Below are 14638 nucleotides of genomic sequence, written 5' to 3'. Positions count from 1 at the left end.
ATGGCTTCTCTCATCACTAGGTTGCTCCTTCTCTTTCTCTGGTATTCTCTCATTTGTCTATCTTCTGGTGCTTCTAATGATTATTCCATTTTGAACCAAGATCTTGATAAATTCAATTCTGAGAAAGAAGTCTTCCATCTATTCCAAGAGTGGAAGTAGGAGACAGAATGAGAATACAAAACCCTAAATGAGGAGGCAAAGAGATTTGAGATTTTCAAAAACAACTTGAAGCATATCAAAGAGAGAAATGCAAAAAGAAAGTCATCCACCGATTATAGTCTGGGTTTGAACAAGTTTTCAGATACGACTTACGAAGAGTTTAGCAGAATCCACTTACATGAGATGAAAGAGCCCATAATTGAAAGTAACAAAGGCAAAATGGTGTCAAACAGTGAGTACTGTCCCGATGCACCTTCTTCCTTGGATTAGAGGTTGTCTGCAGCTGTAACTTATGTTAAAGACCAAGGCTCACGTGGTAAGTTTAAATATTAACCAAGTCTCTTTTTTTTCACAACCCATATGTAAAAAGCATAATGGTAAATCAAAAATTCATTCATATATAGGTTCGTGTTGGGCGTTCTCAGCGACTGGAGCCATAGAAGGAATAACTCAAATAATCACACAAAATCTTCCATCTATTTCTGAACAACAACTCATGTCTTGTGATACGAATAACCCATGGTTGCAAAGGAGGGTGGCACTTTAGGGCATTAGAATATGTCATGAATAAGGGCATTACCACTGAAAGTGATTATCCTTATACAGCTAGCGATAGCACATGCAATTCTACACTGGTTAGTTTTTATTCTTTCCTTTGATTTCTTTGCTTGTGTCGATTGGGTAATTAAAGTCTTGTATGATCTAATTCTGGTTTAATCATCTTTTCCTTCTTATTATTTATATAATTCAGGAACAAATGACATTTGCCACTATTGATGGCCATGGTTATTGGTGGAAGACAGCTATCTCAGAAGATTCTCTCTTTTGTTATGTTTTTAAGCAACCTATTAGTGTTTCCATATATGCAAGTCCAAATTTTATGTCTTACGACAGTGTAAGTTATTAGACATATCGATCTTAATTATGACATTATCTATGCATCGAACTGATTACCCAAACTCAATCATTAAAACAAGCTACATATATGTGTGTGTGTGTGTGTGTGTGTGTGTGTGTTGCATGACCTTTAATTCGTTGTGATATATTTGACAAGTGGTTGTTTAATTTCTTAATTTTTTTGGGCAGGGAATTTTTAGTGGGGATGATTGCGTGAACATTTCATCATGTTATCATAATCGTGCGGTATTAATCGTGGGATATGGTTCATCGGGTACAAATCAAGATTATTGGATTGTCAAAAACTCATGGGGACCTTCTTGGGGAGAATGTGGTTACATCTTGGTGAAAAGAAACACTGGGACTACTCAAGGAGTATGTAACATAAATTGCTCTGGTTCTTTCCCAATGAAAGCAAGTAAAGAAGCTTTGAAGCTTGCATCCTCTATATGAAGACCCGTAGTAGTAAATAAAGCCAAGGATTGGTGAAGTTGAACTTCCCTTAATTGTCGCTTTGGGGTTACTCCAAAAATTAACCGAATTAATGCAATATAGTGCACAATCCGGGTCGTTTCACTTTGAGGAGCCGAAAACGAAATTAAACCCTAGTAAATAAATGCAAGTAACCTAAACTATAAAAAGAGATTTTTGATGTTGAAAAGCTATTAATTAAATACTACGAATCAAATTGAGATTAAAATACTTTTTTTTGTTATTTTCTTTTATATAAAAGATGATTGAAATAACTGAAGATGAAAGAAATGAAAATGAGACACACAAATAACACTGATAAAAGTCAATCCTCCAATTCAACAACGCAGGCAATCATCACTCTAAAAGATGTGGGAGTTAAAACAATGAATTAAGAATTATAATTAAGCTTTTAATCCAACAACCGAGCCACCTCGAGTTGTCACAAAATATTTTCCTAAAATCCCAACTTACTAACTGCAACCAGAATAGTAAAATGGGATTAAGGATGCCAAAAACCAATGCTTAATTAGAACTCTTAAATCCAAAATAACAGAATTAAAGCTAGTAAGAGACTATATGATCCAAAATTCTAAGCCACCTTAGAAAATCACAATATATTAATTCTAAAATCAATACAAATGTCATAACCACAACATTATAATTGAGATCAAAACTATAAACAGCCCAATGTCAAATACTAAGCAATAATTCAGTCACAATAATCCCCAAATATAATCAGATTAAGCAATACAATTATCCCAACAATCAGAAAAACTATCCTAAGACCTAGGAATTGTTAAACAATTATTGAGTAAGAAATTAAAGTAACTAGAACTCCCCCTTGAAGATCCAAGCTCCTGCCATTATTGTTGAATTGGAGAATCATGAATTAGCCACGGTTTGCCATCAAATTCGCTGCCACCAGCAATTCTCTATTGCAAGCTTCCATGGAGGAGATGACGGAACAGTGGTCCTCACTGGTTTTGTGCGCCGGTAAGGAGAAGACGGTGGCGATGGTGGTGAACGGAGGCGCTCGCTCCTCTGGTGTCTTTGCTCTCGTCCAGCTCTGTGTGTCGCGTTCTGCCGTCAGCTCGCGTTGTCTCCTTCTGGTTCAGCCGCCGTCGCGGCTCTGTTCTGGTCTTCCCTCTGTTTCGTCTCCAGCCGCGCCTCGCGTGTGTGTGTTTTCGTCTCCGTCGCACGCCCCCTGCCACCAGGAAGGTTCAACGGCGAAGAATGAGGAATGCTCCTTGGACTCGCACCGTCCCCAGCTCGCTTCCCTGTTCCGTTCGGCGTCCGCTTCTGCGTGTGTGCGTGTTGCTCTGTTTTTCCAGTGCCGCTTGCGTGTTCTCCCTCAGCGCGCTGGTGATGATGAATATTGGATTATTAGGGTGGGGCAAAACGCAACGTTTTGCCCCACCTATTATTATTATTATTTTTTTAATTTTATTTTTCTTTTCTTTCCTTTTTTTTTTAATTTTTAAATCTTCCTAGAACCTGCAAGCAAAATTCAAGGATAAGGTAGCATTAATTGTCCTCAAAAATCAATTAGTCACAATTAAATCAAAATATGACAATTTTGCCCCTATAAAATAATAATTCAAAATAAAATAAAATAAATCAATTAAGGCAAAAAGGGACCAATTAAGCTGACAAAACTCATATAAAAGATACCAAAATATATAAAAATAATTGAGTTTGTCAACTCCCCCACACTTAGCCTTTTGCACTCCTGGGCAAAACTTCATTAAAGAAGAATTCAATAGAGAGACTCAATGCAAGCAAACATAAAACTAACTAAGCATGAATGTGCAATTAACTCAAGTAATCTTTATTCTTAATTAATCAACAATCATAGAATACTTCAGTGCAAAGAAATTAACACAAGAAACATAGCAGGATAAAAGAAGAGAAACATAATAGAGCTCACATGTGGTACAAGTGTTTCACTCATCTCTCAAATGGGAAAAATTTCACTCAATCCACCTAGAATAGCACCTACCATAAGCTTGTAGAGATTCTAATATCTCCACCACTAACATACCTTAGACTCATGATCAAGGGGACTTGAAGGGTTGTAATGTTGGAAACTATGGCCAAATGAATGAAATGGACTAACAAGTGAAATGCATGAGTAATAAATAATCAACTCAAAGTGAGCTAAAGTACAATCATGAAACAACACCAATGTGCAGATTTTAACCTTTTGAGACAAAATCTTTGCTCTTCAAACCACCATGGAATGCCTTATTTCAAATTTATTCTTTTGTTGCAACTTATTTTCTCTTCTTTTTTTTTAATAACTTTCTTTCTTTGGCTTTTTCTAAACATTTTCTTCTCTTTCTTGCCTTTTTCTATCTCTCTCTTTTTTTCTTTTTCTTTTTTTTTTTTGGCATCCAAACCCAAGAAGGCAAAGATATAGACATTAATGATGTACTTTTCAAAATGAAAAACCAAATGTAACTCATGCAAAACACTTGCTAAAAAAAATGAATGGAATGAAAGTGAAGGCTCAAAGGGGTGAACAAAGGTTAAATGAAGTGGTTTGTGTTTGGGTAAAGGTTTAGAAATGAATGCCCCTATCATCTTCACAAATCTAGGTATTAATGCAGCTTTGAAAAAGAATCTAAACAAGTTCTAGAGGTTAACCAAAACTAGATGAAAATCACACAAGATGAGAAAATATATGGCTCAACAATCCTTCCATCAAGGCTTTCTCCAAGATGTTTCCTCCTTAAGTATCAAGCTATGAAACAAGGTTAATAACACTGCACTAAAGGCATTCTACTATGCTAATCAACTAAGAACAGAAATCACTTAATTCAAATGCAATCAAACTCAGCAGTGCAACATTCACAAGCATTGTGCAAAAGGATTTTAAAAGAGATGCCCAAGGATTACAAAAGTCAAGTCAGCAACAGAGAGAACAGCAACTCGCCCATACAGCAGTGCAGAACACTGAGGCGAATGAAAACAGGAGGACACAGAAACCAACAACAAAATTCCTAAGCAAGAATCACTCTCAAATCATGCGATGCAATTCAGAAATCAACCAATAAGGCAAAGAAGAGAGCAATTATAGCAGCAATACTTAGGAAACAGGAGCAAATCCAAAGGCAAATTTTTTTTTTTTGTTTTTTTTTTTTGAAAACAAATCCTAACAAAACATAACACTTACTCCCCCACACTTAATCCTTGCATTGTCCTCAATGCAAGCTTAGACTAAAGATATGAACAATTGGAAGCTCAAAATGTGCAAGGACAAGGTAGGAAAATACTGCATGCAACTAATAACAAACAATAAAACAAAACACAAGCTACCTTTTACTACTGGCTATGTCCCTCCCCCACACTTATCTCACAAAACAAGCAAGTAATTCAAAAGATAAGAGTTAAGGAAGGAAAGGGACAACCTTTAGAACGAAATCTCTTCAAACTCTTGTAGAGAAGTTCTCATCCCGGATGAGAAACATATATCTCTTTAGTGTGCTCACTTCTCCATTGACATTTCTTGGTGGTGAGGGTTCCTGCAAGGGAAACATTGAACAAGCAGCAGTATCTAGTCCAAAAAGAAAAACTTGGAAAGATCTAGAGTAGCATAGGTATATTTGAGTGGCAAAATCTTCCAAGTAAATATCACACCCAAGAAAGTCAATAGGATTCCTTTCTATAGGAATCAAATAATCAGAAATATTTTCAAAAATGTCTTGTGTATGCAAAGCGAAAGATGAAGAATCCAACTGACAGTGGTTGGAGTACATCACATCACTTTTACTAACACAAGAAGTGGGTGAAAAAAGAGTGGAAGAAGAAGAAGATTCATGCACAATATGATTATGCAATGCAATATTATTATTTACATAGCTACTTAAATCAGGAGGCAAGTCACAAGAAAGAATTAGACGAAAAGATTCATTCTTATTTACAATTTTGTCTTTTAAAATTTTTGAATCTTTTCCTACTAACTCATTAGAAGCATGCAACTCAATGGGATTTTCAGAAAGATAATTTCCAAGGCTATGTTCAAATTCGCATTTCTCCACAGGATTAACATCTAAGCAACTCACATCAATATCATGCTTTATATTGTCAGCACTTTTAGTACTAGAAGGCGATGCACACAGTTTACTAAAGTTCTGCTTTTGCAACCCAACAAGTATATCATACTTGTTATCAATGCAACTCCATGCATATAGTGTGGGCATTACAAGAACAAGATAGAGGTTCGTTCAAATCAGAATCAATTGCACCATCTAATCTAGCACTAGAAAGAGAAGCATGTTCTTCATACAAAGAAGCAGTGACAGTGTAAGCAATATCATCAACTAAACAACTACTATTAGAAGTGTTCAAGTGAGAATTTTTATTGTTAAACATTTGAGGGGATTCAACTATGATTTCCTCATCCACCTCATCATCACTCACATTATCAATAACTTCAACAGGAATAGTAGTTCTAGTACAAGGGTCAATCTCCTCAAGAAGAGGAGCAATATTACCTGATGTAGGGCACGAGTCCTTGTGAGTTTGTAGATGTTCTTGCTTCATCTCAGCCTCTTGCATGAGTGAATCTAGACACTTTGATTCATCTTTCCCAATCTCAGACTCAATTCGCGCTATATCACTCAAGAACTTTCCCAATGCACTTTGACATTCTTCTAGCTCTTCCTCTAATTCCTTAGAAATCCCAGATATCTCTCCCTCTTCAAGTAATCCATGGTAATATGAATTTAAGCGGTCGTAAGCTTCTCTTAAAAATTGTATCTGTTCCTTCTTAGGAATAGTAAGAAATGGGTCAGGTTCATTGAATTGATATTCATGAGATTGGGGGAGAGAATGGTACTTGGATTGGGACGAGGGTTGGTGGTAGTATTCATATGGAAAAGGAGGTGGTTCTTGGTGGTATGTATACGGTGGAGATATATGATTAAAGTATGGTTGGTGAGGTGGGAGTGATGGGTTAGGTGATTGATGTAGATGATGGTTCATCCAAGAGGTGTCATGAGCATAGATGTGATTAGGCGTTTGAGACTCTAGCTGAGCTTGGAAGGAGTCCAACTGTTGTAACAACTCTTCAATCTCTTGAGACATGTTGAATTAGAAGGTGCTTCATTCCACGTACTATTTCCTGCAAAAAATTGAGAATGCGAGAGTAGATCATGATTGCTATTAAACCAAGCCATGAAAAACAAAAAAACAAATGCAAACTACTAAAAAAAAACTAACATAAATGAAAACTAAAAAGGCTCAACAAATGAACCCCAATCAAGGCTACTTGACACTTAATTACTAGGGAACCAATTTCTTGGCTCCCCGGCAACGGCGCCACTTGAAGTTGAACTTCCCTTAATTGTCGCTTTGGGGTTACTCCAAAAATTAACCGAATTAATGCAATATAGTGCACAATCGGGTCGTTTCACTTTGAGGAGCCGAAAACGAAATTAAACCCTAGTAAATAAATGCAAGTAACCTAAACTATAAAAAGAGATTTTTGATTTTGAAAAGCTATTAATTAAATACTACGAATCAAATTGAAATTAAAATACTTTTTTTTGTTTTTTTTTTATATAAAAGTGATTGAAATAATGAAGATGAAAGAAATGAAAATGAGACACACAAATAACACTGATAAAAATCAATCCTCCAATTCAACAACGCAGGCAATCATCACTCTAAAAGATGTGGGAGTTAAAAACAATGAATTAAGAATTATAATTAAGCTTTTAATCCAACAACCGAGCCACCTCGAGTTGCCACAAAATATTTTCCTAAAATCCCAACTTACTAACTGCAACCAGAATAGTAAAATGGGATTAAGGATGCTAAAAACCAATGCTTAATTAGAACTCTTAAATCCAAAATAACAGAATTAAAGCTAGCAAGAGACTATATGATCCAAAATTCTAAGCCACCTTAGAAAATCACAATATATTAATTCCAAAATCAATACAAATGTCATAACCACAACATTATAATTGAGATCAAAACTATAAACAGCCCAATGTCAAATACTAAGCAATAATTCAGTCACAATAATCCCCAAATATAATCAGATTAAGCAATACAATTATCCCAACAATCAGAAAAACTATCCTAAGACCTAGGAATTGTTAAACAATTATTGAGTAAGAAATTAAAGTAACTAGAACTCCCCCTTGAAGATCCAAGCTCCTGCCATTATTGTTGAATTGGAGAATCATGAATTAGCCACGGTTTGCCATCAAATTCGCTGCCACCAGCAATTCTCTATTGCAAGCTTCCATGGAGGAGATGACGGAACAGTGGTCCTCACTGGTTTTGTGCGCCGGTAAGGAGAAGACGGTGGCAATGGTGGTGAACGGAGGCGCTCGCTCCTCTGGTGTCTTTGCTCTCGTCCAGCTCTGTGTGTCGCGTTCTGCCGTCAGCTCGCGTTGTCTCCTTCTGGTTCAGCCGCCGTCGCGGCTCTGTTCTGGTCTTCCCTCTGTTTCGTCTCCAGCCGCGCCTCGCGTGTGTGTGTTTTCGTCTCCGTCGCATGCCCCCTGCCACCAGGAAGGTTCAACGGCGAAGAATGAGGAATGCTCCTTGGACTCGCACCGTCCCCAGCTCGCTTCCCTGTTCCGTTCGGCGTCCGCTTCTGCGTGTGTGCGTGTTGCTCTGTTTTTCCAGCGCCGCTTGCGTGTTCTCCCTCAGCGCGCTGGTGATGATGAACATTGGATTATTAGGGTGGGGCAAAACGCAACGTTTTGCCCCACCTATTATTATTATTATTATTTTAATTTTATTTTTCTTTTCTTTTCCTTTTTTTTTTTAATTTTTAAATCTTCCTAGAACCTGCAAGCAAAATTCAAGGATAAGGTAGCATTAATTGTCCTCAAAAATCAATTAGTCACAATTAAATCAAAATATGACAATTTTGCCCCTATAAAATAATAATTCAAAATAAAATAAAATAAATCAATTAAGGCAAAAAGGGACCAATTAAGCTGACAAAACTCATATAAAAGATACCAAAATATATAAAAATAATTGAGTTTGTCAATTGGGCATGAATAAATGGAAAATGATTTTCTTTTAAATGAAACTTATGTAAGCCCTAGTATGAATAAAAGCTTCTATGTGGCTCAACCTTTTATCTTCAAAATGGAAGATATTGTATTATTCGGATGAAAGCTATCACTGAAATAGTTTTCTTAATGCAAAATTGGGGCCATAATTAATCTTAATTAAGGCAAACCAAAAGTGAGCTGGAAATCAATCAAAATAAAAAAAATAAAAGTGACAAACCAAATTATGGAGAAACACCATTTTGAGTTATACTACCTCTGGTTCTTAATAGAAGAACTAGCTTGACTCTCTATTTGGTTATAAATATAAGACTCCAATCTGCTCTGTCTTTCATATTTATTCATTTTTTTGAAAGTAGTCCTTGTAGTAGTTGCACATGTTAACAATTTTATCAAATAATAGTTCTAGCTATTACACTTAATTAACAAGGATGTTTTAAGAAAGATAACATCCACTTATTGTAAGTAGCTAACTTAACAACCTTTTTTAATCTACTCAAATTAGTCAACTAGCTTTTATGTTAAGAATCAGAGGTAGTATTAGAAATCAATTAAGTTTAGGATTAATGGCCTCTCTTTATCATGCTCCTAATGATAGCCTATAAGTACTCTAATTTTCCTACCCGCGGCTCTTAAATCAACAATAGACATTCCCTTTGAATTTATTCATATAATTCCTTAGGTTTTAGGACTAGTCCATCGTCAATTATTGGATTTTGTGAAGTAATGAACCAAAAAAAAATGTTTGGTGGATTATTTGGGCTACATCGATATGTTTCACGCATCATTTATTGTTATAACAATACTTAATAAACATCATATTTATGAATTGGTACAAGAGAACACATGAAAGTAAAAATTAATAAAGCCCAAACAAATCTCAATGAGTTACTTGAAATACTCCTCCGGTCTTTAATATAAGACACAATTCTTGAGTTGATTTTGGTCCTAAATATAAGACCCATTTCTCATATTTATCAATTTTCTCTAAATTACCCCTATGGATATTCCCTCAACCATAATCAAGTAGAAGAGGGAGAGGGAGTATTAAGAAAGATGATTATGGTGTTTTAGGAAAAATGTGTCACTTTCCTTATAATTAACTAACTTACCTTACTTCCTTAATCTAATCAAATTAGTTAAATGGGTCTTATATTAAGGACAGAAGGAGTAGTAATTATTAAGATCCTTTTCAAACAAATATTCATGGCAAAAAAAAAGAAGTAATATGTAAGGAAACAATTATAAAATGCTCAGAGTCCCAAACCGACGGACCAGTTCACAGCATCTTTTGGTGACGGGTTGGATATTAATTTCATGTATTTCCCACATGAAAAAACTTTGAAGATTAATACTCCCTTCCATCCCTAATACAAGTCGCTTCTAAAAAATAGATTGGTCCAGAATATAAGTCACTTCAAAAATTGTTAATTTTGTTTCTGCAATTAATGTTCATTATATTTTTTTCTTTCCTTCACAACCTCATTTATATGGATAAAATTAAAAAAATTAATTTGAAATAGATTTAATAAGTTAACTATCATTTATTAATTCTGATAAATTAGACAAAGTGGTTGGCAAAAAAATAAATTAATTAAAGTGACTTATATTGTGATAAGAGGAAGTAGATAATAAAATAATCTGGTCCCCATAAGTCCGAACGCCGAACCCAAGGAATCAGTCCACAGCATATAGCATAATTATTATATCCGGAGCAAATAAAAGATGGAAAAAAAACTATTTTCAGTCCTTAATATAAAAACTAGTTTGACTTTCGATTTAATCATAAATATAATAGTTACAGATCCAAAATAGTTCACCCAAAAAAAAAGGAGTTACTAGGAAAAAAAACTAGCTTTTTTTTTTTTTTGCTATCAATAATACACTACGGATTAAACAAAAACTCGCTTATTGGATATTAACAATTACGTATTTTCCACGTGCTTGATATGTTTACTTTAAGATTGTTGTCGACTTAAAAGTCCAAAACTGACGGAACAGTCCACTGCATGGGATTACTTTAGAGTAGAAGTGTAGAACGCGTTTGCTTGTTTTACGGTTAATGGCATTTGGGTTTTCTCAATAAATGTTAATTACTTATCATGATTTCGTAGTTTTATACTCCACTCCTTTTTATAACATCCAAATTTTTTAATTGGTCCAGTCTTTTTTATAAGATACAATTTGCGGTTGTCTAAATATTAAATATATTTTTACCAATTTTACTCTTAATTATTTGCATTATACTTTTCCCATACATTCTCTTTCATATTTTTTCTTCACTATTTCTCTCTCACGCTTATCTTCTTATCAACAAGGGCATATTTGAAAAAAAAAATACATTTTTTTATATATTTATTACTTTCAACTAATACTAACAGATTTCTTAAATCTGTAACGATGAAGCTTTTAACAATTAGAATTTTTTTTGCATTGATCTCTTCGTCAAGAACAAGAATGCAGTTGCTCGAATAACCTAATCGTGAAAATTAATTAATTAGCATTTATTAAGAGAATCTAAATCCCATAAACCTAAAAACTGACGGGTGGACTGTTCGCTGGTTTAGGACTTGTAAGTAGACAATCTTAAAAAGTAAAAATATAATGCATGTGGCAAAATACTTAATTGTTAATATCCCATGAGTAAAAATTAATTATTTTTCAGGGTCCACCAATTTCTTGGAATATCCATTCTACCCTGGATTCAGAGATTGAGTACACTGGATATGTAATTTATCTAACGTTTGAGAACCTAGCTATAAGATGTTGGATATAATACATATGAACGTTTTATATATATTTGTTGTACGCGTTCAATCAATATACGGATGTTCGGTTTTTTATTTCTTTGTATTAATTAAACTCAATTTGCATTTAATAGTGTCAACTATGACTAGGGGACTGTGTGTGTGTGTGTGTGTGAAACAATGCTATGCAAGAATCACAATCCAGATGCTTGATAACTTAATTGGTCATTGATTTTGGTATCTTTTATATGGGTTTTGTCAACTTAATTGGTCCCTTTTTGCCTTAATTGATTGTTCATTGATTTAATTTGTTTTATTTTGAATTATTATTTTATAGGGGCAAAATTGTTATATTTTGGTTTAATTGTAACTAATTGATTTTTGAGGACAATTAATGCTACCTTATCCTTGAATTTTGCTTGCAGGTTCTTGGAAGATTTAAAAAAAAAAGAAAAGAAAAATAAATTTAAAAAAAAAAAAGAAAAAAAAAATAACAACGTTTTGCTCCACCCTAATAATTCCATTCATCATCATCAGCTGGAAGGGGAGAGGGCGAGAACGAGCTGGGGCTGCTGAAAAACATAGGGGACCAGAGCTGATACGCAACAAAGCAGAGACCCATGAGCTGGAGGCGGCGAACCATGAGGAGAGGAGCTCAATTTGTCTCTATTAAGCTCCTTCTCCGTTGAACCTTCCTGGTGGCAGGGGGCGTGTGACGGAGACAAACACAGCAACACAAGGACCAGCACGGACGGTGGCAGAGAGGAGAGAGTGAGGACTGGAGGTGTTCGACGGCGTGAGCTCAACGGAAGTCACTGTGTTCTTCAATCCCATTCGTCTGACTCCATTTATTTACTTCCATCAATTCGAAATCATCCATCTCTTCTTCCTTCAACCCAATCCATATACACCATCACCATCATCATCTCCTCCATGGCATACCGTAATAGAGTTCTGAATATGGCATTTTTTATGGCAAACCGTGGCTAGCTTCATAATTCTCTAATTCAACAATAATGGCAAGAGCTCAGATCATCAAAGGGGAGTTTTAGTTGCTTTAATTTCTTACTCAATAATTGTTTAACAATTCCTAGGTCTTAGGATAGTTTTTCTGATTGTTGGGATAATTGTATTGCTTAATCTAGTTATATTTAGAGATTATTGTGACTGAATTATTGCTTAGCATTTAACATTGGGCTGTTTATAACTTTAATTTCAATTATAATGTTGTGGTTATGACATTTGTATTGATTTTGGAGTTAATATATTGTGATTTTCTGAGGTGGCTTGGAATCTTGGATCATATTGTCTCTTGCTAGCTTTAATTCTGTTGTTTTGGATTTAAGAGTTCTAATTAGGCATTGGTTTTTAGCATCCTTAATCCCTTTTTATTATTCTGGTTGCAGTTAGTAAGTTGGGATTTTAGGAACATATTTTGTGGCAATTCGAGGTGGCTCGGTTGTTGGATTAAAAGCTTAATTATAATTCTAAATTCATTATTTTAACTCCCATATCTTTTGGAGGATTGTCTGTGTTGTTGAATTGGAGGATTAATTATTATCATTGTTACTTGTGTGTCTCATTTTCATTTCTTTAATCTTCATTCATTTTAATCATTTTTATATAAAAACAAAAAAAAAGTATTTTAATTTCAATTTAATTCAAGGTGTTTACTTAGCAATTATCAAATTAAAAATCCTTTTTATAGTTTAGGTTACTTGCATTTATTTACTAGGATTTAATTTTATTATCGGCTCCTCAAAGTGAATACGACCCGGATTGTGCACTATATTGCATTAATTCGGTTAATTTTTGGAGTAACCCCAAAGCGACAAATTAAGGGCAAGTTAACTTCAGTGTGTGTGTGTGTGAAACAATGCTATGCAAGAATCACAATCCAGATGCTTGATAACTGTCTCCTTCTAGTGCACAATGAGTTCACTGGCTATTAAATTGTTTCTCTTTCTCTTTCTCTGCTATTCTCTTATTTGTCTCTCTTTTGGTGTTCCTAATGATTATTCCATTCTGAACCAAGATCTTGACAAATTCAATTCTGAAAAAGAAGTCTTCCACCTATTCCAAATGTGGAAGGAGGAGACTGAACGAGAATACCGAACCCTAGAAGAGGAGGTGATGAGATTTCATATTTTCAAAAGCAATTTGAAAAATATCAACGAGGAAAATGCAAAAAGAAAGTCACCCTACGAGTATCGTCTAGGTTTGAACAAATTTTCAGATATGAGCTATGAAGAATTCAGTAAAACCTACTTACATGAGACAGAAGAACTCATAATGGGAAGCAACAACGGTAAAACGGTATTGAATGATGCAGCTTTTCCAAATGCACCTTCTTCTTAGGATTCGAGGACCAAAGGGGCTGTAACTTATGTCAAAGACCAAGGCAAATGTGATAACTATAAATTTACTTATTTTTTTTGTTATAAACTAATCATAAGAAAAGTATAGTAGCAAAATCAAGTCCATTTTTATAGGTAGTTGTTGGGCATTCTCTGCAACTGGAGTCTTAGAAGGAATAAATAAAATAGTTAAGTAATGGCTTCCAGTTCTTTCTGAACAACTCATATCTTGCGATAAGAATAACAAAGGCTGTGATGGAGGATGGTACGGCAATGCATTTCAATACGTCATCAACAATCGTGGTATGGCCTCAGAAAGGAATTACCCATATAAAGCTAAAGATAGGGCTTGCAATTCCACACTTGTTAGTGTTTATTAACTGGTGCCTAGCTTTGTGTCTACTAATTGGCTAGTTTAAGTACATGTATCTTTTCTAATTCTAGTTTTATGCTAGTGATGTTTATTTCATTTTGATGCAGGAACAGAAGAAATTTGCTACTATTGACAGTTATAGTTATTGGTATCACACACCTATATCCGAAAGTTTTCTCCGTTGTCTTGTTTTTAAGCAACCTATTAGTGTTTCCCTATATGCAAGCCCGCATTTTAAGTCTTACAAGGGTGTAAGTCAAATTTTCATTATCATCCAACAAGACACATTTGAAAAGTAATTAATAGAAATTTTCATTATCATCCAACAAGACACATTTGAAAAGTAATTAATAGTTGCTTTCTTAACTTTGGCAGGGAATCTTTAATGGGAACGATTGCTCAAGCATCGATTCCTGTGAACACAATCTTGCCGTATTAATCGTAGGATATGGTTCAACCAGTGATGATCAAGACTATTGGATTGTCAAGAACTCATGGGGACCCTCTTGGGGACAAGGTGGCTACATCTTCATCAAAAGAAACACCGGTGCTGCTCACGGAGTATGTAACATAAATTGTTCTGGTGCATAA

At 34.8% G+C, this 14638-nt stretch overlaps 2 pseudogenes; both read left to right on the top strand.

Annotated features, from left to right (window-relative positions):
* LOC114719050 (cysteine protease XCP2-like) lies at positions 1–3737 on the top strand (annotated as a pseudogene).
* A 9512-nt stretch (positions 3738–13249) lies between these two features.
* On the top strand, positions 13250–14638 carry LOC114719049 (ervatamin-B-like; annotated as a pseudogene).

This window comes from Neltuma alba, unplaced genomic scaffold, assembly GCF_004799145.2.
Source record: "Neltuma alba isolate B1F8T4 unplaced genomic scaffold, ASM479914v2 tig00011887_pilon, whole genome shotgun sequence".
Lineage (NCBI taxonomy): Eukaryota > Viridiplantae > Streptophyta > Magnoliopsida > Fabales > Fabaceae > Neltuma > Neltuma alba.
This window is presented reverse-complemented; position numbering and strand designations above follow the sequence as displayed.